This window comes from Balaenoptera borealis (genome assembly GCF_965194805.1).
Source record: "Balaenoptera borealis genome assembly, chromosome: 19".
Classification (NCBI taxonomy): Eukaryota; Metazoa; Chordata; class Mammalia; order Artiodactyla; family Balaenopteridae; genus Balaenoptera; species Balaenoptera borealis.
Window position 1 is genome coordinate 15,247,925 of NC_138878.1, and position 27,034 is coordinate 15,274,958.

The 27,034-nt window shown below is 42.7% G+C and overlaps 1 long non-coding RNA gene across 1 annotated transcript; it reads left to right on the forward strand.

Annotated features, from left to right (window-relative positions):
• On the forward strand, window positions 1-25,882 carry LOC309617585. The gene is made up of 2 exons (XR_014238067.1): window positions 1-18,546; window positions 18,884-25,882. It is a non-coding gene; the product is annotated as an uncharacterized lncRNA (long non-coding RNA).
• Window positions 25,883-27,034: the final 1,152 nt, after the last annotated feature.

Here is a 27,034-nt window from a genome sequence, read left to right on the forward strand (position 1 = left end):
AACAGACAAAAGTTTGAGGAGAAGCAGGACATTTGCATAGTCGCAAGGTATTTCCTCCAAGATATTTATTAATCATAAAGGGAAAAATAGTGACTCTATGGTAGGGAAACTCAGCAAACACCATCTTAACCAAGTGACTGATGTTAATAACAAGACAGAGGAGCATCGTGTGCCCCCTGATGTGACACACAGAGAAGAGCACATCACCCCTGGGGTACCTTAGGTAAAATGTATGTCCTCATTCTGATCATGAGAAAACCTCAGACACACAGCAGTAGAAGGATGGTCTAGGAAGTAACTGGCCAGTACTTTAGCAAAGTGTCAAAGTCATGAAAGACAAGGGAAGACTGAGGACCTGCATAGGTTGGAAGACACGAAAGAGAATGACAAGTAAAGGCAATGTAGGATCCTGAATTTGATCCTGGACCAGAAAAAGAACATTAGTGGAAAAACAGATGAAACCAAAAAAGACTGTAGTTTAGTTGATAACACTGTACTGATATTAACTTCTTAGTTTTGATAACTGTACTATGGTTACATATGATGTTAACATTAGGGGAAGCTGGGTGAAGAGTATATGGAAACTCAGAACTATTTCTAGAGCTTTTCCATTATGTCTAAAATGATTTCAAAATAAATTTTTAAAAAAGAGAGGAAAGAAAAGGCTAGGGGAGGCAGGGAGAGGAAAGGGAGTGGGTTATGGGCTAGAGATGTAGCACAGCAGCTGACTATTACTTCTAGAACCTTCTACAACCTGAGGCCACTGAGAATTTGCCATTTTCCTCTCGGGTTAATGTGAACTTGTATGCTGTTATAGCCATAACATATACAAGTTAAACGTCTGAGAATAGGCCCCTGGGTGTGGAAGGGATTAAAGAAGATTCTGACATCCTCATCAGCTGCAGTTGGTGGCCAGCAGAGCAGGGAGGGATGTCAAGTGCCTTTAGGGATGGCTGATGTCTGAGACCAGCCACCCTAAAGACTTCACTCCCAGAGGCTCACCTGGCTGAATCACCTGAAAAGGGGAATCGCATTATCACAGGACAGGATGGGAAGGGAGCACCCAGCCAGGGCTTGGGGTGGGGGAGAGGACATCTTTGTCCTGGGTGTTTACCACACTATGTATATATGTTAATGACAGTGAAATGTGTTCTTGGAAATGTTCTCTTCATTTGTAGATGTATCGCTGCAGAGTGTGTGTATGAGAAAGAGACATGCCAGATCCCAAAGAAAACAGCTTAGTCCTGCATCCCATTATATATACAAAGCAGAAGGGGTGGGAATGCGGTTTTGTTGGTATTTCCAAATGCAAAACAGGTCTCCCTTCTCCTCTGTTTGGTTGTTGCTATTTTCCAACAGAATGAAAATGCCGGCACTCAAGACATGTTGCCAGAAACTTGCTTAGCAAAACACTTCAATTCCTTTGTATAGAAAAGGAGCATTTCTTCCAATGGGTGCTTTTCTGTGTTCTCCCTGATTCCCGTGGTAATAACAGCTACGTTTGGCTCCAGATCTGTGGACGTGGTAGAGAAAGGCACCTCCAGATTCCAGATCCTAAAATCTCATGGAACATTAACATGAACGTCAAACTGACGTTACCAATTTAAGGGATTTAAACACTTAGCTTTAGAATAAACAAAACCCAGTGGCAAGGTTTGGACAACTTCAGCTGCATTCAACAATACAACCCAGATGTTGGGTAATGCAAACCTCATAAATGTATGCTTTCCATTGCATTCTTCATGAGAAAAATCTAAGTGGGATGGACTGGATAATGAAGGAAAGCAGAACTGATTAATTATTGGGTGGCTTTTATGGGGCAGATTCTATGGCAGGTGCTTTATAAAGTCAGCCTCATTTAAGATTTGCAATGAGGTAACTATTATTATTTCCATCTATAGAGAGGGTATGAGACTCAGAAATCTGCACTTTGCCTGGGTAACCCAATTGGTGAATGGCAAAGTCAGGATTTCACCTGTGTGGGTGTGACTTTAAAACCTTTGCTGTTCCTAAGAGCCAACGCTGACTACGCATAACACTCCTTGCTTAAAACCATCCAATGTCTCACACTGCCACCAGGTCAGCTAGCATTTCAGCCAACTTTCGAGGACGGTGGTGGCACCTGCTCTGACACTCTGTGCTCAGGGCTTAATACCTGCTTGCCAACTGAATGAATGAATGGATGGATGAGAGAGAACAGGATGTTTCAAATACATATTTTTAACATTTTGTACAACATCCTATGTAAGTGCTACAAATGTTACAATTCTTTGTGAATAATTCACTAAAGCAGTATTCCTAAAGATCCATATTAGATCATATTCAATTGTTTTATTTCAGTGGTTCTCAACCAGGGTGATTTTGGTCCCCTTACCCAGGGAATGTTTGACATTGTCTGGAAGCATTTCGGTTGTCACAGCTGGGGGCAGAGGGGTGCTACTGGCATCCAGTGGGTAGACCCCAGGGACGCTGCTAAACAACTTACAATGCACAGGAGTCTCCTCACCCCTAACAAAGATGTCAATAGTGCCCAAAGTTGAGAAACCCTGTTTTATTTTACTTAATCGCATGTACTTGAAAACAATCAAACAACGCTTGCTTGTTTTGTTCTGCTTTAATACAGATCTATGGCTAGCCAGATTGACTTTCGTTGCTCAATTTGTTTGAATTCCCAAGGAATGTTGAAATTTTCCTGGGGGTATGCTTCTGGAAAGGTCAGAAGCACTTTGGTTGTCTTCATACTTTCGCTCCGTAGCAATGTTTTTGCACATTGGTTGACTATCAGCTGGTTGCTGTCTACAATTCAAACTACATAATGAATCCAGTGCATAAATTATTTACCCAGATTTAATTCCAGAGACTGTTATCTTTGTATTTTCTCCTTTGCCAGCTAATCTGGCTCACTGCATTGGAATTTTGGTCATGCCCATTCTCCTTCCTCACTAAATTATCTCCGTAACGTAGTATAAACAGAACAAGCTTGTGTGTGATACGCTTAACTGTTAATTTACCTAATTAAGCTAATTCAATTAAATCATTTACATCTTTTTGGTATCATGCCAGTTGATACCACTGCAGAAGTAGGATGTTTTAGAAGATGACTGTTCAGCAAATGAATGGGGAAAAAAAATAATGGAACACAAAATTAAACAACAGTCCAAATCTCCTGGCTTGAACATACTGAAAAAATGCTGCTTTCACAGGGTCCTGTGATTAGTTATTTTTCTTAAATCAATTTTCTGTAGAAATTGGTATTTTAACATAGTGATCATAATTTATTGTGTAAGAGATATTTTAAACACTATTTATATGTTCACATATTTGGTGTGTTTAAGTAATGTGTGTTCGTTCCCACATTAGGGTGCGATTAGTAAAATGTTTTGCGGTGTTAGCAAGACATGAACCGAGCAGATTCTTTTGAACAAAGCTGCAAAATGATTTTGCTAAATTACATAAATATCTTTAGGATGCATACATATTTCATTTACAGTCATCATCCAAACATCCCTGTCGTAGTGATAAATGAGAAAAAGTAAATGTGAAACGTTTTATGCCAATAAAAATCAACAGAAAACAAAGACAAGAAATTCTAGGCAGGAGAGTCCAAACAAATTGTCATCTTTATAGATCTACCGTAAATCCCGCCCCACCCCCAACTTTGGATTTGACTGATATAGAATTCGCATTTGGGTGGGACTCTGGATACCCTAGGTTTGTTAATAGATGGGCCACCATAGTTTTATCTGTCCAAGGCCTCAGCTTGGCAGGGGAGGGACACTGGGCAGGATCTGGCCTCCTCTCTAGGAGCACACACACCCAGGGTGAGACTTGAGGCAATGTTCTGCCTTGACTTACTCTAGGTAAGTAAAGCTCTAGGTTTGGTAGAACTTCAGAAAAGCCACAAATGACACCAACCCAGATTCCTTCAACACGAATAATCTCCTGAGTTCACCAGGAAAACCAGTGAGATCCCAGGACTAATTACAGATGTGCAGTACGACCCACCAGCTGCCTGCTGTTTCCTTTTCAGAAAAGTACATTTCTTCCCCCATGCTGCAGGGGCAAACAGGGAATGTATTTTGTTTCCTGGAAGCCCTTGCTTTCCACCTACTTCTACTTCAAATCCAAAGATCTTTTTTTCTCTATTTAGGAAGCACAAAGAGATAATTTATGGAAATAAAACAGTGTTTTAAGAAGATGGCTTTTTTTCTATTTGGGAGAGGAGCTCTGCAGAGGTTTTTCCTCTGCTTGACCCTTGAATGGGGCCACTTGTCTTTACAAAGAGTAACAACTCCAGCGTACCACAAACTTTCTGACAGTAGAGTTTTGGAGGTTGGCAACCAGATTTCTGATGCTAACCTTCCCCCCACTGCTCATGCTAAACTCATTCTCCTTTAGTAAACACTAGTTCCCTGCAAGCAGGGGTCACACCATCTATCCCTCCTCATTGCCCTGGCGTAGTAACTGGCACAGAGAAAACACAGGAATTATTTATTCCATAGTTACCAAAGAGTAAAGAGACCATTCCCCAATTCACATTCATAGTTCCACCCAAAGCAACTTTCCCTTTGAACTTCACAGTAGGTCTGTGGTTCTGTGAACGTTCCAGGTACCAGGCTTAGGTCTGATCTTACTGCGTGATGCATCAAATTGCCAAAGCACATCCACATTGCCCACCTAATACTCTTTAGTCTGTCCTCTACATCTTCCCTCTGTTTCTTAGTAGTCAGGCTCCTAACTCCCTCTCCCTTCCCTGTCATTCCCAATCACCAATGAATACCACGGATGGAAGGAAAACCATAGAAACTGACATTCCTCCTGTATTAGTTGGCCAGGGCTGCCATAGCAAAGTGGCATAGACTGGATGGCATAAACAACAGAAATGTTCTCATAGTTCTGGAGCCTAGAAGTCCAAGATCGTATTAGCAGGGTTAGTTTCTACTAAGGCCTCTCTCCCTGGCTTGCAGATGACCATCTTCTTCCTGTGTCATCACGTGGTCCTCCTTCTGTGCGCATCCCTGTGTCCTAACATCCTCTGACCAGTCTGGGCTGTTTTGGGCCTCCCATTCACGTGTCAGTGATTGGGTTAGGTCTGGTCACGTGAACCAAATCTGACCTAAGTGAGAGGAAAGAACTTCTGCTGGGGGCTTCCGCGAAAAGGTTTGCTATTAAGAGACCTAGAAATCAATGCTTTTTTTTTTTTAATCTCTGGACCATACTGGGTCTCAGTGTGACAACTGGAATCTCTGTGCCCAGGTGGTGCTCAAGGGGACCTGAAGTAAGGGCAAGCTAACATAAGGACGGCATTATTCAGGAGAGATTGAAAAAGTTCACCGATGACACCTTTGAACCATGGACTCTACCCATCAGAGAGCACCCCCGCTGCTGCTGACCTTGTTGTGAGGTGAGACCACACATTTTATTATTGAAGCCAATTAGACATAGATTTTTACCACTTTCACCCAACAACATCCCAACTAGTAGAATGGATTCAGGCCACTTACTAGTCACTCACTAGTCACTCAGTGTCTCAGTTTCCTTATTTGTAAATAGAGATAATAGTGCTTACCCCCCACCCCCCTAGAATTACTGTATAACTTGAGCGTCAGTCACGTAAAGCACTCAACACATTGCTTCACACATAGAAGATGCTCAATAAACACTTTCCCTCTTTGGGGGCCTCTGGTACCTTAGAAATTGTTCTTCTTGTACTTCCCACACATGTGCTCTTAAGCAGAGTGGCCCAACAATCCGAGCTGTCGATATTTTCGTACACAGAATTACAATCAAATTCGCCAAGGCGGCTCGCTATTTCAAGGAACTCGCTAACCAGCTTGTCTGTCAAGTAGTGTGAACTATGGGCCAAGAGGCAGTCATCTTTTTTCTTTAGCCAATGTATACAATTCTATAAGAATCTCCCTTTCCTGAAATTGTGTCACTGGGCTGGACTTTCTTATCTGGAGCTTTCTTAACCAGGACACATCGATGGTGGACTCATAATTGGGGTTTCAAGACTGTGTTCTGCCTGTCCCCACCCTCTCCCATCCTTGGTTTCTCTCACTGCCCTGTCCCTCTTCCCACCTTGCCTGCCTGCCCCATAGCACCTAACACAGTGCTTCCCAGGAGTAATTATCAACAAGTGCTTAGTGAACAAATGCTTTGCTGTAGGGATCATTGTAACAAAGGGTAAGGAGGGCTGGTGATGGGAGGATGGACAGAGAGAAGCTGAGGAAGCCTATCTCTGGGAACTGCACTGTGGGGCATTCGTCCTCGTGCTCGGTGCTGGGCCGGACTGTGGCTCGGGATGCACACCCACGCTGGGGCCACTTGGAGGCGCCCGGAAGGACCAGCCTGGACAGAATGTTTATATGTAAATATATATGTACCTGACACACCTAGCAATCTACTAACTGCTTAATCTGTGCTAGGCACAATGCCCCAAGTTTTATGATGTCATACAGTCACCACCATTCTAAGGGTATGAAGCCCATTTTACAGATGGAGACACTGAGGATGCAAAAGGTAAAGTGACTTGCCCAAGGCCCTACAGCTGATGTGTAAAAAAGCCAAAACCCAAATCAGAGCCCATGTTTTTATGACGAGTAGTCAAAGGGTTTGAGAGGTGTCCCATGGTCAGGATATGCTGGAGGACCCAAGGGCGTGACAGAATCAGGTCATCCTGGTAGATACTCTCCAGTGTGTGATACAGCAAAAGAAGCATTAGAGGAAGAGGTATCATCACTGCTCCCAGCATGGCCCTGAGCAAATCAGAGGGACCCTGGCTCAGTTTACCCATCTGAAAAATTAGCATGTGACTAACGGCCATATCTTCTCTTGAGATCACTGTAAAAATCAGATGGGCAAAAAGCTATCAAAGTACTTCAAATAGCATCAACAGTCTCTAGTACCAGATTAAAAAAAAACCACACCTCGTTCATTCCTGGCGTTTGTTAGGTGCTCCATAAATGTTTGAGAAATCAAGCCAAGCAAAACAGAACCTACTTCTTTACCTTTTAAGAAAATATTTCTGCTTCTCATCTGTCAACTGTGATTCTCTTTTTTTCAATTTTTTCTTCCTTCTTTCTTTATTTTGTTTCCCATCCCCTCCTTGATTCCAGCCAACCCATAGCATTCACCCTTGGTCCCCGGCTGGCCACACCTCAATGGGTACTAACTGGCTAGTCCCAGCTGGTGTGCACTGGGCCGCCCACAAGCTGTGGGCAGCCTGGCTGTGATGGCCAGAGGTGAGCTGGTGACAAACGGGCTCTCTGTGCCTGTGACCTGGCGGGGCCAGTTAATCACCGGGAGGCGCTCTTTCTGCATATGTATGGCCCAGAGCCGCCCGACCTACCATTAGAGGCAAAAACCCAAAGCTTTGGGAGAGGATTTTTTTTTTTTTTGGGCAAACTAGAGAAACATGAAGCCCAAGTGAGGTAGACTTTGAGATAGACAGAGAAAGGAATCCAAGAGGGAAAAAGAAAAGTCAAAAACTAAAATGGAGTATGAAGGGTGATAAATGGCCTTGGCCGGACAGTGGCTGCCCTGTCCGGCCTTAGGAAATCACATTAAGGGGGACTAGTAAAGAATCTGGGTCAGAATTATGAAAAGCATTCTTATAAAAAGAGTCTGAATAGCGTCTGCAGCCAGAAGCTTCCATGAATGTCTTCAGATCATATCCATAGGATGTGTGTGTGTGTGCGTGTGTGTGTAAGAGTGAGAGCCATTCATGGGCACCTGTATTGATGAAGAAATATGTGTGTGGGGGGATGTTTGCAGGAAAAAATATATGACTCCGCTGCATGAGCTGCATATAAACCAACACACTCTTGGGAGACACTCATTATATCTGTTTTTATCACAAAATGTAAATGTGAGGAAAGAGGTCACAAAGTACTCAACAGATACCCCTTGAAGATTCTCTCTGTATCCTCAAAAAGCACCAGAATCTGCTGCAAGTGAAATCTCAGAGAAATCCAAGGCAGCGCCTTTCTCTTCCCCACGTCCTGCCCACATGCATAAAGATGTCGGCGTGTTGATTATTCTGATTAGACTTTTAGTGTAATTTACGGGGTCCAGCCATTGTGCGTGGGTGTCTGGCCTGTACTCGCTGCCCTGACGATGCCATTTTTAAGATGTCAGCTCGGCCATGATTCATGGCTGATGCTAGTGACATTGCCGCTGACCTGAAAGAGTTAGGCAGCAATATTTAATTAAAGAAAAAAAAAAAGAACCAGCCTAAGGAAAGTCGAGGGCAAAATCTAAAAGAACCAAATTCATCTCTGCGAAGATCAGCATCTCAAAACAGGGAAGAGGCACCGAGAGTCCAATGTATTTTCATTTATCCATGGCGCTGCTTGTCTACCTGTCATTCGGAGTGGTGAGGCCATCCTCAGTGAGGGAGACAACCGCTTAGACCCCATGCACCATCATGCCACCGGCTCCCGTTCCACATGTCTTCCGGGATTCCCTGGAAGGTGGGGTCATCACTCTTAGCCCTTGCTACACAGGGATCAGCCTGCCTGCTGTCCAGCCTGCTGGCCACGGAAGCATTGGGGCTCCAGCTCCCTGCTTTTCCCAGTGTGCAAAAGGCCATACTCGGTTCTAAGCTCCCAGGCCCAGGATGCTGTACAAACTTCAGGGTGAAATGGACACTGTGGAACCTGTGTTCTGCTTGTTGGGGGCATAAATCCAGCACACACACCCCCAAAACCAGAGCCACGTACTAGCATTGGGAACGAGGACCTCCCCAGGCTTTGTGTAGCAGTTTAAGTGGGAGAACAATTATCCCTTAAAACACATACTCACACATACGTAGACACACACATCCACACGCCTTAGCTGGGAAGCCTAATAAGCCAGTCCGTTTTCCAGAAGTGGAAAGACAGAATTTTGCATTAGTGGGAAGGCTGTAGAGAGCTGAGGTTTGAGAACTAGGCCCGGCCTTTGTCCAGGCCTGTGGGAGCCAGGCTATTGTCTGCCAGGCTCCCCTGCCCCAGTGACCCCAGGGTCGGGGGCACACATGCCGGCCTTGAACTCTCCGTCTGTCTCCCCCACCATATTAATTACTATTCCCTTTGGTCAGGCTAAGAAAACAGGCTCGGCTGCATTAGTGCTAATTAAGAAGAGTGAGCTCGCCATCCTGGCAGCCTTCCTCAGTCCGTTCAGGCCGGGAATGGGCCCTGACAATCTTATTACTGGACATCGAAACACCTCCCTCCTCCTTCCTGACCCGGTGAACACGCGACACCCTCCCTTCAACCCCCAACAGTGAATTCGCCTCTTCCATTACGAATGCATCTGCCCCCAGCAACCAGTGACAGCCCGGGTCACTCAGACACACAGGGCTCGGGAACAGCTATGTTTCCTTAAGCCAAGGGGAGTTAGCAGAGCAAATGGGGGTCACGTCCATCTCTGACTCCATCTGTTGCCTCTTCCTCATGCACCCACCATAAATAAATTAATAGACAGATTGAAGAGATGAGGACCACTCCACGTCACCATCCCCTATACCTCCCGTGCTCTCCATTTAAACCCACAAGGTGATCGCTGGCTCATGAGGAGAATCCAATGCTCTGGAAGCATGTGGGCCCTTCTGCAAGGCTCTGAAGACAGTTAATGGTTATTTAAGCTGTCCCCTACGCGTGTCCCCTCCGCATCCTCACGGCCCCTATCAACTGCATTGGCCCGCACATCCAGTCACCATCTGCTCCAATCCATCCTCCACAAGGCCGCCAGAGCCTAAAGGACATGTGAGTATGCCACTCATCTGGCTTACAGAACCCCCATTTGACCTCTCTGTCTGCAGAAGGAAACTCCTTAGCATGGATTACAGGCCCTTGACAACCTGGACACCGCCTTCTTTCCTTTCTCATCTCTCGTCAGTCACCCAACACTGGGGTGGCGATTCCCCCTCGTCACCCTCCACGGGGGTCGCAGTTATCCCAACCACTGCCCGACAGAGGTAGCAAACACAGAAGCTTGTAGGGTCCGGGAGGAGAGAATACATGTCCAAAGCAAGCGCTATAGGAGAGCGCAGCTAATGGGACAGCTCAGCCTCCGCCCACCCCCCCCCACCCCCCGCTACCACAGGGACAGAAGGGGCAGCTACTACTCACCTCCTATTGGTTGCTGTTTGGAAATAAAGACATGCAGATTCCTACCCACAAGCCCCCACTCGCAGAAAGACTATATATATAATTTAAATGTGAAATTGACCAGATTTCAAATGTCCATAACTAATTACAATTAGAATGCCAAAAAAAATACCACGCCAGCCCACACCCGCCATTGAGAACTCCGCTCCCCGGTGTAGCCCGCTACCCGCAGTTCCCTGAATAAACTGAGCCCCCTCACCCCCTGGGCTTCGCTCCTGACTCTGCCTTGTCGGTCTTGTGTAATCGGTGAGCATCTTCCGAGCCACTATCAACTTAACTCAGCACCAGGCTGCCATCGCTTGTCACGGCTCAGGGTTGCCAGGTGTCCCAAGATGCCTAGTACAATTTGAATTTCAGCTAACGAAGAATCATTTTAAAGTATAAGTATGTCCTAAACATCGTATGGGCCATACTCTTTACACTACAAAGTATTCACTGTTTGTCTAAAGTTTCAGTTTACCTGGGTGTCCTTTATTTTATCTGCTAAATCTGGCAACCCCACTCTGGCTACAGGGTACCCACCCTCCACTCTGGCCAGGCGATCACTGTTCTAGGTGCCGGGGATACAGCAGGAGACAAAATGGACCAAAAAACCAAAACCAAAACCAAAACGTCCCTTTCCACTTGTAGCTTATGTTCTTCAGGGAGAATCGAGGGTTTCGCCTTCTATTCCAACATCGATTTGGCTCAAGAGTTAAACCAGGGGGTTCAGGCTCTACCACCCCACCACTTACCAAGGTGTTATCATGTTCATCTCACAAATGGGGAGATTGGGTCTATGATGCAGTTTGATTTGAACATGTGAAGTGACATATATGGGTGTTGTCCTAGGACAATGTCTGCCAGAAGTAACAAGTGACACCTGGTATTAACCTTTAATTGTTCACATTTTTATGTCCCCCTTAGTCCAAAAAATGTCCCTCCAAGGAAGGGATGATGCAGTAATTATCTTTGTATTTCCAGTTCCCAGCACATTGCTGATACGTGATAGGGACTCAGTGGGCCAGTTTAGCAGGTCACAGTGATGGCTGCTTTAGAACATGATAAGGCATGGATTTTGACTGTCTACACACAAGCAAAGACAAATGGAAATTTGAAGCAAGTTTCCTGATAAAGAAGGTCAAACACCTCATTGCAGAGAAAGCGTGGGTTTCCTTTTAACATGAATGATGCAATTTGCATATTACCCCCAAGTGGATATTAATAGAAAATTGACTTTGCTTTCCCTTTACAAGTGTTCTCTAAGGCAGCCTCCTTCTAGGGACCTTGTTACAGAGGTACCCTTAAAAATAAAATACCTTAATATTTACGGCAGCCTAGGCTTTTTTTTTTTTTTTTGTAAACATTTCCTGATTATAAAAGTAATTTGTAAAATAGAGAAAAGTTACAAAAAGCCCCAAACTCACCCACACCACCACCACTCAAAAATAGCCTCCATCAACATTTGGTGTATTCTTCCATCCTTTTTATTACATATGTGTATATACTTCTCCCCTTCAGTTATATACCTATACATATATACAATGATTTGGGATCCTATTTTATGTAACTTTTATATCCTGTTTTCTTTCATTTCATAGTCTTCAGAAACATTCAGATTCTTAGAAAAGCGAGGACTTTACAAACCTCATAATATTCCATATACATAAAATCCATAAATGTTTTATTATTTATAAATCCAATTACTTATTGTTAGATTTTGTCAATCCCAGTTTTTTAAATTATTTAAAATAATGATGTGATAAGTATCTTTTATATACAATTCCATGATTTAGTTCCTTGGGAGAGAAAATCCTAGAAGTTTGGTCAAGGAGAGACCCTTTAAGATACTTGAAATGGATAAAGTACCTGACCTCTAAGAATCCTTATAACCCAGTGTGAGGAGACACCCAACAGCCTTGATAAGACAAGCTGGGACCTTCAATGGTGTCCTCAGAGACGGTTCTCCACATAGGGAGAAGTGACTAGACCTTGGGATCCTAATCTCACCTCCAAGATTTTGCCCCGTTTGGCAAGGGGAAGGTTGACGTTTGATTTTTATGAAGGTAGCTGCTTGGTTTCCTTACACCAAGAGTTGGTGAAGAATTGCTGAGCTGATAATGGGTTACACTGAGTGTTTGTGATGTTTGTCATTAAAATCAAAATGTATCTCTGCCGAGGTTTGGATGAAGATTCCTATCTAAATGCAAGAAAATAGAGTTTGATGGTCTTGAAACTTTTAAAAATCTCAGGATCCTTTCTTTAAAGCAGGTTGATGGTAGGGATAGCAAATGCATGGTTAACGTGCATTACTCTCCAGTCCTGATGATTACAGCCCTCTTTTTCGAAGATCACGGACTTGGCCTTTGCGTCCTCATCATAGCAATTTAGGCAGCCCCTATTAGTTGACTGAAGTTAGCACAAAACTCCATTTTATAGTCTGGATGCAGAAGTACACAGCATAATACAAATCAGTTGGAGCTAGACTGTTTATGAAGGGGTAAGGAATCCAGAGCCCTAACCACTTTTTTCCCTCAGAAAAGACTTTTTTGAGTTGTATTCAATGGTCACTGGTCCAGTCTGTCTGTCCCAATCCCTCTGAATTCTAGCATTTCAAGATTCTTGCACCCTGTTATTCACACAATGAGAGATCATTTTTCAAACAAAAGATCCCATTTGACACTTTGTTTGCCTTCTTTGCCATATGATTCCTGTTCACTGGATTGAGGTGTGAACAAAAGATGAGGGAGGACCACCACTGCCTTCACAACACTATCAGCAACAGGAGCTGAGCAGCAGAAATGGATTTTTGATACTAAGACTGTCCTGGATGGAATCATTCTTCTGAATTTTTCCAATTTGGGCTGTAAGAGGCTACAAGAGGCTTTGGCCAATCATAGCTCCCCCCATCCGACCTTACGAGAAACAGTCATGAATCATCTAATTAAAAATGCAGATCATGGTTGTACCAACAATATGATGTAGAGGACGATCACCCCAGTCGTGATGGCTGAGACAAGAGTCCTGCAGAGACTCACACCTGGGCAAGCTATCAGGAAGGAGAGGCTGGGGGCCCTGCCACTGTCCCACAAGCCCTGTCATGTTTCGGGGTCCCTCTCCTTGTGGCTGGAGAGAAGGATCAGGCAGGGCCGCTTCTTCAGCTCAAGGGCCTCCATGGAGTGCAGCATCTAGGCAGGTCGGGGCCACTGCCGTGGAGCTGCCACTGGATATTACTATCATTCCAGACAGCAGCAGGTTCCCTGGAGAGAGAGATTTCAAACCCCGCAAACTCAGCCCTCCATCCCCTTGTTCTCCCAGTCTTATAAAAATAGAAGGAACACATGTTCCCATTAGTCACTTGCTAGAGGGTTGCTGTGGGGTATATGCAAGCAGCCTGTACACTGGAACCAAATTTGAATATCATTTGCATCTTTCAGGTAGGCAATGAATACTGCATCAAACACACACGCACAGCCCCCCTCTTCTCCTCCGCAGCAAGGCACCGAGTGAGGCGGACCAGATGACATTTCCTGGGAACAAGACCTCTCATCTGTATGTTTTCACATCTGCTTGATCAGTCCCCTCCCTTGACCGAGGCCCACCCCAGCTGGAGAGGCATTCTGAGAGGCTTTTAATTAAACTTCTGCTTGCCAAGAGTGGCTTGCATATGCACAGGAGGGCCGGCTCTCCTGGGGGAGCCATAAAGGCAGCTACTTCTTTTGCCTCTGTGTGTCCTTAAGTCTCTGAGGTCATGGAGCAGAAATGCGCCCCGGGCTGGCATCCCCTATCAGAAGGGCATCCCCGGTGCAGAGCCGAGGGGCACGGTGCTGCCTTGCCTGACTGGTGGAGTCCTAGAGCTCCCTTGGTAACTGGGGGACTCCCAGGACAGCAGCGGTCAGGGTAAAAGCCAGAGAAGACAGGGCTGCGTGGGGGTTAAGTCACAGCACAGCCAGAAGCAGAAAAAGACTGAAAAAGCCTCCAGACCCCACAGGTGGCTTCGTTATTGACGTGCACTTCCCTTCTGGGAGGGCAGCGGGCTGCAAGAGGAGGCGGCGTTCTTTGTGGCTCTGACCTGCCTTGACCTGACCTTTGTAACTCTATCAGGACTAGTGGTCAGTACTTATCAACTGTCAATAAACCGCCAAAACACACACTTTAATTCAGAATACGGGGAGGCCCATCTATTTGCTGATCGATCTTGGCCTTGCAAGTTGACAAAATGCAGAGTCCCTTGTCTTCTTATCATAATATTGAAAATATGCACTGCGACAAATTGAATGATCTACACCTCTTGTGCCCCACTCCTGGGGCCCTCGGTAAATACAGGACGATTGATTGCGATAAAAGGTGAATGGGAGGGCTGTGCATTCCTCTACAGAAAACAATGCCACGGAACCGTGGGCAAGAGGACTAAGTAGTCCATCTCATTAAATGTATCTACTAAAACCCTATGGAAACAGGGCAAGGCTACCCTGCCCCAGTAAGCTGGGTAATTCAAAATCAGTCTGCATGTGTTTGACTAATTGAGGCAAAAACAGATTTAGGGGCTTCATGAGCTATTTTAATAGATACTTTGAGTCACTGGATTCTGGCCGGTTCCTTTCCACATGACCTTATGCTGTGTTGTCTGTACTTTCGTAATTTCTGCCTCTGCACCCCAGAAAATAATAATATGGTATTAGAGGTGGTTTGATCACATAATTGGGGCTGATATCAAGAAGCAGAGCAGGTGTCTGGGAGTACTGGGCTGGCCTTCTGTTTTCCAGTTACTGGGGCAGTGGTGGAGATGCAAGGTCAATGACTTCAGCATTCCCTCCCTAATGGACCATGTGCCTCAGGTGACCACTCAAATTGGCCAAACAAAGAGTATGGCTGACACTTTCTGGTAAATTGGCAGCTTGGCTATTTAAATCATCTGTAAGTTGCAGATAAGAATCATACTTATTTCTTAGAGTTGTGATGGGAATTAAATGAGTGGGTATCTGTGAAAGGCTTATAACAGTCCTGCAGAGGGAAGACTCAATACATGGTTGGCTAGTATTAGGGAGGTTATTTATGTTACTACGACCATACGATCATCCTCCTTGTTACATTCGTTGGCCACATGACACATAGTCAAGTTCCTGGCGCCCAGGGGTGGAATTTGTGGTTTTCTTTGTCACAGCTGCATGAAGTCCTGTGGGGTTTCTCAGCCTCAGTACTACTGATATTTCAGACCAGATCATTCTTTGGTGGAAGAGGGGAGCTGTCTTGTACACTGTAGCATTTGTGTCCTCTACCCCATAGATGCCGGCAGCACTCCCTTCCCCACAGGTGTGACAGCCAAAAATGGCTCCAGGCACTGTCAAATGTCCCTGAAAGGCAAAACTGCCCTAGATGAGAACCACCGAGGTAAAGTCACAGTCATGAGCTGTGTCCACCAGGCCTGCACACCCGCGGCTGTCATAGAACCTCAGCCTCTGCTCAAGTCTCCTGTCACTAGGTTGGTTCTCACAGGTGCCCACAAATAAGTGGCTGCAGCTACCGCAGGGATCTGTCCTCTGCCTCGTGGGCTGTTCCGGCCCATCGGTCTGGGCTGGCCCTGCAGACCTTGAGGGCACCTCCCAGCACCCACGTTCACACCGGGTGTATCTGCTGTTGCTCCCCAAATGGGTGGTGAGCCTCCCACGGCCCAGTGTGCTGGGCAATGACTACCCCCCGCCGCTGCTACTGTGGCTCTCAGGGTCCCGCGTGCTGGCTCACTGTGTCCTCTAAGGACATCAACGCCATGAAGCCCAGTGATATCCCGGCTGAGGTGGGGGAATGGCTCCCTCCTGCTTGTTTTCACGCTCCGGTAGATGGACATCTACATGATCTAACCATCTTTCATGAGATGGCACAGTGCTTCACTGAAAACAAGTCTTTAGATTCATACGAGAGTTTTGGGGAGGCTGGCCCAAAGCACACATCCAAGTGTTCCGGGCTCTCCTGAGTTCTAAAACGTGCCAATTCCGTACCCCCCCGCCACGACCCCAGCTCACACCTTCCCCACCCCAGATGCCTTATAATCATTCAAGCTGGTCCAGCTTCTCTTAGATTGCAGCTTCCTCAGTCTCTTGGCCAAACAGCCTCTGGGGAAGCCTGAAATCTACCAGTTGCCTGATATGATCAACTGTATAAGAATCACATGGCTTCTCACAAATTGTAGAAACTTAATTTTGAAGTAATACCTTATTTTGCAGGTGAAGAAACTTAGGGCCAGAGAGATTAAATGACAGGTTCAAGGTCACACAATTTACCAGTAACAAAAGCAAGAACAAGACACTCAGTTCCCTTCCTGGAGACCATCTTTAACTTGCAAACTACAAAAAGTGTTGTAGAAATTAATACATTAATTTTAGGCAAGGGATTTTGCACAATAGTGCCTTTATATCTGATATGGTATTGAGGGGTGTATGAACATGGTGAGAAATTGAAGCTTATACCTGCAAGCACCAAATCATTGTTTTCACTTTAAATGTTTTAATGAAATATTTCTAAAATGTATTAGGTAAGAATATATGAAAGATTTTTACCTAATCAGGAATCACATGTGTGTGTTGTGTCATACTTTTTTTTTCTGTAGAAGGCTCCCCACACCATTATTTTGAGTTTTTTATTTTGTTCTGAATAGTCAATATTACTGGATGTAATTTCTGAATAAATGAGACAGTCTGTTATTAGTATTTCACCAACAAGTCTGTGCTTACCAGTTTTTAGATAAAATTGCTTCCAAGTGGGAAGTAGTAATCAAAAGAAAGTCAGATCTAACTATTTCCTGGGTATGCTCTACTTGCAACTTTTACCCGCTAAGCATTAACGCCTGTTAATTTTTCAAATATTTGCAAACCAAAGTGGTCCTTGCAAATCCTTCTGTAGTCTTTCTCAATATTATGCTTCTTTCTTAAACCAATGGGCACCCAAGAAAGCTGAAACTAAGGGCAATATTCTCTTTCAACATAGATGTGCAACTTTTTATCTGGCTTCCTTTTCTTGAGTTAGATGATCTAACAGAACTTGATTTGAACGACAAGTGGTATGGGATTGCCCTAAACCTAAGAAATGACAAACACAGGTCCATCAACTTTATGTCTGAGGCAGGGGAATGTCAAAAGAGTATTTGCCTAATTTTCTGGTCCTAGTTTATCACTCCCATGCCTGCAACTCTCAGCTCCAGATAATTCCAGCTCATCAAGAAAAAGTATAGAATAAGGCTTGATGACATTATCACAAAGTCAGATTAACAACAAATAGGGGGAAACAAAAATTGGATCTTCCCTGGTAAAGGTGTTCTCCCTGCAGAAGGGTAGATGCTGATAAAGCGGTCCCTAGGATAAGTCCATCAATCATTATGAACTCATAATGGCTCAAAGGCAGTCTTGGCCATTTGAACAAAGCCACAAAAATCATGAGAGAAGAGGGTCTGAAGCAGATTATAAAATGAACATAAGTAGATGAAAGAAGTAATCATCCAAATGTATTTTAAGTTCTAGTAGATTAGTAATATTCCATGTTGATAGGAAAAATAATAATATCAAATGCAAATCATATTATTCATCTGTGCATTGCCTCTGGGTTGTACAAAACTCAGGAATTAAAAAAAATTCCTGGATTATAAAGTAGAAAAATAATAATGCATTAATGATCACCCTTAATTATGATTACTACATTTGTGTTAAATTAGCATTTTCAGAAACTCAAATTCTTTCCATATTTCCAGTTCCCTCTGGAAAATTTGAGAATAAAATGTACTGCAGCACATTTGTTGTACTGGAGCAACAACTGCAGCACAAATGTCCTCTTCATGGAAACTTCCTACCTGCCTCGGGCGTGATGGTGTTTTCCACTCCAGAGGAAATCAGTCACAAACAGCAAAGGAAGTGGCGGCCAGAATCAGAGACAAAGGTGACAGAGGCTCAGAGCACTGAAGCCCAGTGGCCGTGTTGGCTGAGGACAGTGCAAATCTGTGAGCAACAGAATGCCAAAAAGGAAGTGATGGGGATTTGGACAAGAAAAGCACATCTGCTTTATACCATCATAGGATATAACCTCTGAAGCTTTTGCCCTCCTCTCAAAACCGAAGGAAATGAACGGAATCCAGCTTTCACATCCTTGGCAAAGTCTCCGAGGGTCTAATATCAGCAGTAGAGGTGGGGTAAGAAATCTATCTGCCTCCTTACTTGCTAGAAAGTTTGAAAAGTCAGTCAGCAGAAGGGCACTGCTGACCAGGCTCCTTGGTTGAACAGACTGCCTGATGAGTACACGCGGTTTGGAATATTGAAAGGGTCAGCTGGGAGATGAATTAGTGGCTCTGTTTCTCATGCCAGCTTCGTTCCTCGCACTCGGCCACCTTTGAGCTCAGCGCGCTATTGCAACTGACCTTCAGCTTGAGACGGTGAGTATTAGGAATTTATGGGTGATAGAATCCTCAAACCTGGTGCTTTTGGACTTTTTGCTTCTGCCAGACTGCAACTAAATGCAAAATGCATAGGTATGAAGGAGGAAGACCACTGAGCTACTTCCTAGTACTACATTACTTCAATCCCTGTGTGATGTACAGAAAGCGAGCTTCAATTATACAATTAGACTGAATATCACTTTCCCCATTAGTGTTTATTTTTGTCACCAGTCATGTTGCTTACTGGAAAATGAAGGCCATTAGTCTATGTGGCTCATCTGTCCTCCCCCCTCTGAAGACATTTTGCTGATCTGCTTTGATTTCTTTTTAGCAGCTGCTGATTCTTCTCTTTAAGGATACTCCTTGGAGTTTGAGGGGCTCAGAGGTATGTGGATTGCTGAAATTGGACTTACGTGGCATATTTACCTTGAAAAGCTGAGGTTTGTATAAAGAGGCCCCTGGCAGCTGGCTGTCAGTGGGGCAGGAAGAGGAAAGAAAAATCCAAAGGGGAGAATGAGGCTTCAGAGAGAGGCTAACTCCTGGACACGGGGCTGAAGGAGAGGAGCAAGGACGGTAGTCAGCAGTCCAGCGCATCCCTCAGTGCGTGGGATCTAAGTGAGAGGACACTGATGGGAGTGCTGTGCGATTCAGAGGAATAATCACAGACTGTTTACTGAACTGCCAAACTGCCCGGCAGCAGCCCATCTGACCACCCAACGAGCTTCCCAGCAACACAAACCAGAAAGTCAGTAAGACACCACCAGTTTCCAAATTCTATGTCATTGCACATAAACCGGAAGTCTCAACGATCAATAACATGTTACTGAATTACAATCAGAAGTCGGTGTAGCAACACCTCGATGAGCAAGTGTGTCCAAGAGGCATTTGAGTCAAAAAAGTGAATTCCAAAATTTTCAAATGGGATAAAGAGATCAGATCGTAATCTGGTGAGCAATGTCTTCAAGACAGCATGTCTTGAAGTACAAGAGAGAAAAAGTGAAGACGACAGAGAAAGACTGCAGTCGAACTTTTAAAAAAATGGTCCAGAGTTCAGTACCAATTAACTATTCCTGTTTCTCTACACCCACGATGGAACATTTCCAGCATCTCTGAGTTTGTGTTAACTGGCCTCAACTTCATTTCCGACTGACTGAGAGTTGAATTTCTAAAGCTACTGTTGATTGACGGTTGGGCCCCTACCTACCTTAGCAATGGTTCCAAGGAGGTCCATGAGGCTAATTCACTAACCACTATTTTGGTAGTAGATGCACATCTCCAGGACCTAAGGGAACTATCAAGGTTGGCCTTCTAAATTGTTTTGCAAAAAATCATCAGTTTCTCAAAATCTGCTTAGCTGAACAAATGATCACTGATCCCATGTGTACAGACACCACCACTCTACTTCTCCTGTCATCCATCTCCTTCCCTTTATTGCTCTCATATTAGTAGATTAAAAGATCAGAAGTGCCAGCTTTTAGCAAATAGATTCATCTTTAGTCACAAACAGATTTCCATGAGAATGAACACAAAGTTATTAGAGGAGAGAGATAAGCACATTACATATTTTTTAAGCTTGCTGTCTGATTTCTGTTAGGCATGCCCTGATTTCTTTTAAGCACTGGGAACGCGTTCATTTTCCAGTTTGTATGGGGGATCTTACGTAACTAGAGTGCCATTTAGAGGATTACTAATTTACTAAATGGTACCCTGGTGCCCTGAAAGAGTTAATTCTCTTCCAAGAGATAAGCAATTTATTTTCTATTTAGCAGCAGGATAAGGCCCACTGCTTACAAATGACTATGAGCCCCTTAGACAGCGAGAGAGCTATATAAATACAGGGTATAATAATCATAATTACTATAACATAATGTCAATCCATGGTATTATTTTTATACATACCCCTTCCTAACCTTTGTCTAGAAAGACCAGATCAACATTGTGAGAGCCCTGTCACTTTTGCATACGTCTCTGGAAAGCCAGATGCCAAGAGATATGCCAAATTCTCTAGTAAATAGTTCATTTAACCAATCAATCAAGAAATGTTCCTCAAACACCGTTAACTAAACAGAAAGCATAGTCCAGAACCTGCCCCCCCAAAGCTTCCAATATAGTTGGGGTGATAATGATTCGTGAGAAAACACCTAGCCAGAGATGATCATGCATGAATAGAAAGATCACGAAAGTCCAGTGCAGACAAGAGAGAAAGCAGCCATACTGTAAACCAGCTTCCACTGACCACCTGGCAGTGGGAGTCAGTGACGATGCCTATCTTTACCTTGGTTCCAATTCCAGCTCTGCCATTTACTTGCTGTGTAATTTTGATCAAGTTACTTAACCTCTCTGAGTTCCAGGGTCTTGAAAAACCACTGACTTGAAATATGGGGAGGATTAAGCAAAGTTACGTCTGCAAAAATACTTTATCAACTTTGATAAGCCATACAAACACAAATACAAAAGTTTTCTAAAATATGTACTTTTAAAAAAATGGAAATGATGGGAGGCAGCATCTTCTGTACATGAAAACTTGCTCAACAGCTAGTCTTGGGATTCACAATGTTTTCTTTCCTAACAGGGCTCCGGGTCTCATGGATGGGGCCTGGGTAGGGCAGCAAAGAAATGACAGTTCTCAGTGAAGATACATCATTAGGAAGCTGAAGAGTTGGGGGAAGGCTATGTTCTAAAGATGACTAGAAGGAAAAGAAATGTTAGTGAGCCTAGACAGGTCGTCCCAGAGAAGGCAAAGGGAAAGGAGAGAGGATGGAAGGGAAAGGATGTCTGTATTAGTTTTCGAGGGCTGCTGTACAAAGACGTCTGAGATCAAGGTGTCGGCAGGATTGCTTTCTACTGAGGCCTCTCTCCTTGGCTTGTAGATGGTCGTCTCCTCCCTGTGTCTTTAGATAGTCTTCCCTCTGTACGTGTCTGTGTCCAAAATTTCTTCTTCTTATAAGGACACCAGTCATCTGGGATTAGGGCCCATCCCAGTGATCTCATTTTAACTTAATTACTAGTTTAAACACCCTATCTCCAAATACAGTCACATTCTGTGGTGCTGGGCCTTAGGACTTCACCATATGAATTTTGGGAGGGACACAATTTAACCCATAACACATGTAAGTTTATAGATGAATTTGCAACTTAACTTGATGTGACAATGAAACATAAAGAGTGGAAGAGACAAATTTACAAGTGTATGGAGCAGCCCAAATGATTAGGGACATAACTGTAGAGATTTGGGGAAGGAGGAGTTGGGTGAAGCATATGGTTTTGTGGATGTAAGTTACTGAGATGTGCTTCTGCGTGTACATTTTCTTAAAACAATAGCCATTCCCCCTTCAGAGAGTAATCAGAACTTCTGGACATTATAATAATTTCTACTCTGGCCTGGACATTTCACATAAATCTTTCACAAAAGGTGATAGTTTCTTCTCTAAAAGACTTCAGAAGTCGGCACTCCACAAGATCACTTAGAGATCTGCTCCGATGATTTATCTACTCTGCCTAACAAGAAGTTATTTCTTATGCCTGACCAAAAATCTCCTGCTAATGGAGGCCACAGTTCAGCATTTCAAGGCCCAATGACATTGGTGAGTTCATTCTCACATTCCCTGCTAATCTATTTTTCAGTCTATCTTAGTCTGTCTCTCCCCCCTTCTCTCTTTCTCCCACTATGAATATGGAGAATGATTACTCAGAAATACCCACAGAAATTCCACCATATATTGAGCAGCTGAGTTACTCCTTGGCTTTCTCTTATTTTAGCCAAAGAAATATCAAACATTCCCACCTCCCCCACCTGATATTCTAGATTGTTTTTTTATCAGTAAACATGAGATAGAACACTCAAAATTTTTTAAATAATGATTTCTAGTATGGGTAATTTTGTCAAGTACCGTGAAGCAAGTAAGCTGTTGTTCCTTATAACATGAACATATATACAATTTCCAGTCCCTTAGGTTGGACTTCTGAAGTACACTTGCTTTTCAAAAATATATACGCTTTATACACAAAATAGCTGATTGGAATTCCCTAACTTCACTGTATGTTAAATGATTATTTTCTCTCTACCTTAATGAATGAGCTTGGAGATCTTTTAGTGTTTTGCTCTTAGACTGACTTTAAATGATGACTTTTTAAACCACTCAGTTAGATAGTTCACACAGAGGGAAAGGGTTGGATCTATGGGACTCCATTCCAATATATGACATGTACAGCTGTCAAAAGTCAAAAGTCACAAAAGCCCCTTCTAAAACTAAAATCAGTAAGACATCTTTATAAAAGGGATTATTTGAAAGTAGGGTTGTGGGAGAGTGAGGTTTATGCAGTGGCCTCCATAAGAACTATGTGATCCCTTCCCCATGTGTCAGATGGGAACTGATGGGGATGCAACCCAGCAATACTCTAAATGCTCCCAATTAAAGAGTCCATATAGCGCCCACGCAACACACGACTTTGTACACACTTACTTTGTGTGTATTACCTCACCTATACTCACCTCTTATAAGATATATATATATATGAAAAGACGTGTATATAATGAATATAATTTATGTGTCTACATATATATCATTCTCTTTGTGTATATATATACACATACACACATATATGAAATATATATATATATGTGTATATATATATATAATTTTTTAAGTGCCCGTGGTTTTTCTAGCTTTATTGACTAAAATAGCTCCCCGTCACCTTTTCTTAGGCCTCCCAAGATATTTCCCCTGATTTTATCTATAAGTGCATCCATTAAATTTGAAGAGATATTATAACTATATAAACTAGAAGGACCACTGCCCAAGATCTATACTCGGTATCAAGTAGGAGACCACTCAAGTGGTATTACCATTTAAGCAGCCCTGAGACAATCCTCCTTCCCCATCTTGTTTTACCCAAATACCAAGATTCCTGAAATTCACAATCACACAGTATGCCCTGGCCATCTTCCCTTGGATTTTACCATTTCAGGGTATGATATCTCAACTTCCAACTTCTAGAGCCTGAATCTTATTGAGATCTTTCTTTGACCACCTGGGCCTGTTGCACTACCTGGGTGTGGGGTATGCAGGAAGTGAATGGGAATTAGGACCCCAGGGAACAGTCTCAACCAATGAATGACAGGAATTAGTGTGTGAATACACCAGCTCCCTTTTCCCTTGGGTGGATAACTGTGAAGTGTGTTCTAAACTCTTCCCTGAGTTTTGTCAGTGAAATTAAGCTCCAGTTGCCCACAATGGCAACTTGCATGCTCTTTATTAGCATCTTTTCCTTCCTTGCTTTTTTCCCCTACACTTCTCCCAGTTCCTGAGATCACCTTACAAACAAATTACTTTTACTTAAGACTTGGCTCAGGGTCTATTTCTGAGAGAACCCAAATGAAGATACACAGTCATTCCTTTGGTATAGCACCGATATCTCTAAGATGGCTTCTGTTAAAATGCAGAATCTTAGATTTAGGGGGAAGATAGTAGGATGAATTCAGATAATAGAATCTGCTTGCTCTGATACCTAACAAAAGGAATGAAAAGTAGTGAAAAATCAAGATGTTCACCAGCAATAGACAAAGAAAATGGTAAAAGCTCAAGCCATAAACTTCAAAAAATATCAGGTGGGGAAGAGGAGGAAAACTATTTTGACATGTCTCAAAGCTGCTTCCGACTTTACCCAGAACCCCAGAATGCGCTGGAAGAAATAGAGAAAATATTTAGAATTTTCCCTGAACACTTCACAGTGTGAAGAGAAACAAACTGAAGGTGTACAAAGGCATCGTGTTTTGAGTCAGGAAAGTAAATTTTTTCTTCTAGTTTTATTGAGATATAATTGACAGACAGCACTGTATAAGTTTAAGGTGTACAGCATGATGATCTGACTTACATACGTCATGAAATGATTATGACAATATAGAGTTGATTTTTTTTTTGGTCAGAATTAGTAAACTTTATTTAAACTTCAGAATAGAAGAAATAGAAAAAAAATTTTTTTCCTTGTGATGAGAATCTCAGGACTTACTCTCTTAACTTTTATATATAACATATAGCAGTGTTAATTATATTTATCATGTTGTACATTACATCCCTTAGTACTTATTTATCTTATGGAAAGATAAATTTGTACTTTTTGACTGCCTTTATCCAATTCCCCCTTCCCTTGCCCCCTGGCCTCTAGTAACCACAAATCTAACCTCTTTTTCTACGAGTTTGTTTGTTTGTTTTTGAAATATAATTGACCTACAATATTATTTTAGTGCCGGTGCACAACACAGTGATTCAATATTTCTACACATTTCAGAATGATCACCACGATAAGTCTAGTTACCATCTGTCACCATAGAAAGATATTACATAATTATTGACTATGTTCCCCACACTGTACATTTGATACCCATGACTCATTTATTTTGTAACTGAAAGTTTGTACCTCTGAATCTCCCTCACCTATTGCTCTCACCTATTTCACTCCTCCCCTCTGACAACTACCTGTTTGTTCTCTGTATCTATGACTCCATTAGGAAAGTAATTTCAAGAATAGAAGCCCTCAATCTCAATACAGAAGCCTACTACTAAAAGACTTCACAGTGTTATTAGGGGCAGAAAAACTCAAAATTTTGGAGGGAGGCTCTAGGGCAATAAGATACATTCCCAACTAGGTGAAGTGAACCCTGATGAAGGACATTTAACAAAACCTCAGGAGAAGGAGCAGAGCCCCTGCTTCTCTGAGACAAAGCCTAGCAGAATACTACCTCCTTCAAGGCACTCATGACATAGACAACAGGAAAGAACAAGTTACACTGTTGCTGAGAGGAAAGACAGGTCTCAGATCAAGTAGAAAGGGCAATCAAAAATAATTTACCCAATAACTATCAGCACAAGGAGAAGATCTCCATAGGGCTTCACATACTAAGTAAGAATAAGACAAATAAGAGGATGAATGAATGAGTGAATAACATGAAGGGACTTCCACTTTCAATAATGGCAAACGAGTCCTTTTAGACTAGACCTTCTACTGAAAACAACTTCCTATGCTTGATAAAAGACTGAAAAACACCTTAAAGGCACTAAGAGTTGAGAGATCAAGGAGGTGGCCAAACAAAAAGGACTTCCCGGAGCAGGAGAGGCCCTCTTTACCCAACGGGCATTTGTCAATGAGAATATCTGCCAAATCTGCAAATCTGAATTTTGGTTTTGACAGCCTTGCTGTATATGAGGTGGGACAAATATCAATATGCCCAGACCTCATATAGGGTTATGACTCTAATGAGACCTCCCCACATTAAGTCAGGATCTTAAAAGATTTCACATTAATGATGAGGAAAAGAATGCTAAAAAGGAAATAAGACATGCAAATGAGAGATGGAACATCCATCTGGAAGAGAATACAACCAAAGGAAAAATAAAATTTCTTTTTGAGTACTTCATGTGCTATAGAATAGCTTAATATGGCACAAACTTACTAAGATAGTTGCTAAATGGTAAGCTATTAAAATAACATAATGGTATTAAAAAAAGAGACTGTGGAGATTAGGAGGCAAATTGAGGATCAAAACATCATTATATAATTAATAAATAAATGAGTTCATGTAGAATAGAATAGACATGACTGAAAATAGAATTAGTGGCACAGGGGAAAGCCTTGAGAAAATCTCAGTGAATGAAAAGGAAAAGAGAAAGAATAAGGAAAATAATAGAAAAAGAATAACCAATGTCCTTGAAGCAGAGAATACAACAGATGGGAAAAAATCAGATACATAAGGGAAAAAAAAAGTCTTAAAAGAGGAAGAAATAGATTTATCAAGCTAAGGGTATAGCACATTCTAGGAAAAACTAATACAAATTAGTTGATGCTGAAAATATCCTGGTTTAGTTGTTGAGTTCAAAGGATAAAACAAAAAGTTTTTAGTAATTCAGGTAGAAAAATCAAGTTCTCTATAAACAGAAAATTTAGATGAGCCTCAGGGTTCCCCACAGCATTTAATCCCAGAAGACAAGGAAGCAAAATTTACAAGGTTCTAAAGAAAAAGGTATATCTGTACTTTATAGAAGTATATCTATACGCTCTATAGAATATCATACCCAGTCAAGCTGATGTTCAGATGTACCCACAACTTTGAGACATTCTCAAATGTGAAGGAACTCAGAGTATGGAATCCATAAGCTCACCTACCAATGAAACAAAATACGAATGACAACTTTATGATTAAAGAACAGTACTCAGTGCCAAGAGACAATGAAGAAGTCTACGAAGTTCTGAGGGAAAGAAAGGATGATCTGAAAATTTTATAGCCAGCTAAAGTGTCCTTTCGATTACTCATTTATTCTTGTTTATTTACTTTTATTTTATTTTCTATGCCTTTGTATTGCACCTTAAGTATAAAGACAACATACATTCTCAAGCATGCAAGAACTTAGAATATGGTATCTAAATATCCTCTAAAAGTCTACTTAAAGATAAAATCTATCCAATTAAAAGAGAAATCAAAACTGAAAAA